At 33.1% G+C, this 2435-nt stretch overlaps 1 long non-coding RNA gene across 1 annotated transcript; it reads left to right on the top strand.

The window, feature by feature from the left end:
• Window positions 1-511: 511 nt before the first annotated feature.
• LOC118156265 lies at window positions 512-2102 on the top strand. Its single transcript, XR_004746207.1, has 2 exons — window positions 512-674; window positions 1194-2102. It is a non-coding gene; the product is annotated as an uncharacterized LOC118156265 (long non-coding RNA).
• Window positions 2103-2435: the final 333 nt, after the last annotated feature.

Below are 2435 nucleotides of genomic sequence, written 5' to 3'. Positions count from 1 at the left end.
ATTTTTACTGGTAAAAAAAAGCTAGACCAAGTGAGATATTTCAGGAGCCTGGGCCTCATTTCATCTGTTATATATTTCCATTAAAGTTATAAAAATGTTAAATTTGTAGACAATTTGAAGCTCAAAGGGACTGTCTTTAAAGTGGATGACTGATTTAAGTTTTAAAATGATGCTAGCAAAATTGGAGAAATGATCTGGAAGCAAACAGATAATACTCAACAGTAAATGCAAGATTCTGTATTTAGGCAAGAATGTTCAACATGTTCAATTGTACAATTACAAGATGAGCAGTGACTGGCTCATGACAGGCCTCCACAGGGGAGACTTGTAACTTGCACAAGCCAATCATGGTTAACAAGTTAACGCTGTTGGAAAAAAAAAAAAAAAAAAAAAAAAAAAAAAAAAAAAAAAAAAAGTATGCTGGGACATCTAAACAGGAACACAGCTTACAGGACACTCACAAAAATTCTGCCTTACGAAGGCTTTGGTTGTTTTCAATTTTGTACACCATCTTCAAGAACAACAGTAACCAAAAGTCAGAGAATGGCACAGAATCTAGAATAGGACAACAAGAAGCTCATCAAATGCAGTACCTACAGGAAGGACTGGGAAAATTAGGTTGATTAGCCTAAAATAACATAAGATTAAGGAAGGGAACAGATAAGGATCCTCAAGTACATAAAGTGGTCCTGCAAAGAATAACATAATTATTTATTATAATTATCTATTCAGAAGGGATGAGAAGAGGCTTAAGCAACAGCAAGAAAAAATAGGTCTGGATATTCAGGAAAACTCACAGGAAGGGTTGAAAAGCACTTGAGTAGATCACTTGTGAAGCCTGTGAAGTCTCCATTGCTGCAAATTTTTAAGACGACCATTGTAAAGGATCTGTCAGGCTGTTATTTTTCTGGGAAACGGGATAAATACCCCTTGAAGCTCTGATAGCCCAACTTTTGTGCAGTTCTGTAATCTCTAATAGCCCCAGTTGCTCACCTACTTAACAAAGCTTTTCTGCTATAGAAATCATTGCATGTAAAAATCAATCAATATTTGCAATGTGCTTAGGAACATTGCTGATCAGATTGCTGTTCTATGAGTACTGTCAAAGAATCAATGCTTAGATGAATGTCAAGGAATTCGTGTGCTTCTCTATAGCTGTGCAAACCATGTGTTCTTTCTTTCCCCACTTACAGAGGTCTGAAACACCCTAGGCTCATCTATATGTGGACTGAACATCACCGACAATACAATAGAGTGGATATGCTGCAGATATCATGGGTACATGGGAGTCATTTTCCCACTCCTTACTAAGAAGTGGTAAAACAGTTGCATTATGATTTCCAGTCTGGTTTTCATTAGATGATAACGTTTTTATTTTTATTCCTCTCCCCTTCTCCATTTCATCAAATCTTTTATTTATTGAAGCTTATCAGTACAGTTACATATAAAAGCTTGAAGAATTAATTTTTATATAATTGGATGATGTTTTCTTTTTGCAACATGGAAAAATACTTATATAGCCTTTGTGATTTACTATGGGTCTGACTTCAGCCACTATTGAAAACTTAGTGTTCCCTAATAATACATGAAAATGTCAGGTAATGGTTTAGCTATCTCTGCTCCCTGAGTGCTTTTTGAATTATGGTTCTATTTAAGAAATATGTGTCTATTATTATTGTACTTTTGGAAGGGATTATTTCACTTATAAATTATTTCCATCATCTTTTACAGTTGCTATCACAGCTTGACCTGTATCCGATTCCTACCTAATTAAAGACTTTATCACCTCATCAATTCCTTTTTGAAATGTCAAATTATTACTACTATTATTTTATTGCATAGCACTAAGGATTATATTGTTAAGAAGACCCAATTGCCTCTTGAAAGAACTTTATCTCATTAGATCAAAATTTGCATATAGATCTAACTAGGAACTTGATTTAGTTCTACCATACAGATAAACAGAAAAAAAATAAAAATAAAAAAGCAGTTACACATTTGAAAGCTGTAAGACAAGTGTTACTTCACGTTTATAATCTGAAAAAAGCTGTAGAGTCCTACAAATGAGTTCTTGAAACTTGTTAGCTAGGCTATAGTCGTAATATATATATATATATATATATATATATAAACTTCTTTTGGAAAAAGTAATTCTTAAGAAAAAGACTTTTTAATTCCTTTGACCAGATAATCATTTTTTTTTTTTTTAAAGTTTTTCCTTGCTTTGATTTCAGACAATGATTCACAGACACTACAGTTGGAAAAAGTCTCTTAAGCTATAACTGTATCACCAAAGCATAAGAATATATGTTTTCATTATTTTCCAGGGTAATCTAAAAATTCTGAAACTACTGGATTTCCAGTTCCACCTTGCCTGTTCTCGTTGCTAAGAATCCTTTGATTTTTTTTTTCTCTAATTCAGTTCAAATACAACT

Source organism: Oxyura jamaicensis, chromosome Z, assembly GCF_011077185.1.
Source record: "Oxyura jamaicensis isolate SHBP4307 breed ruddy duck chromosome Z, BPBGC_Ojam_1.0, whole genome shotgun sequence".
Taxonomy (NCBI): Eukaryota; Metazoa; Chordata; class Aves; order Anseriformes; family Anatidae; genus Oxyura; species Oxyura jamaicensis.
Note: the sequence above shows the minus strand (reverse complement) of the source record. Positions and strands in the feature narration are given on the sequence as shown.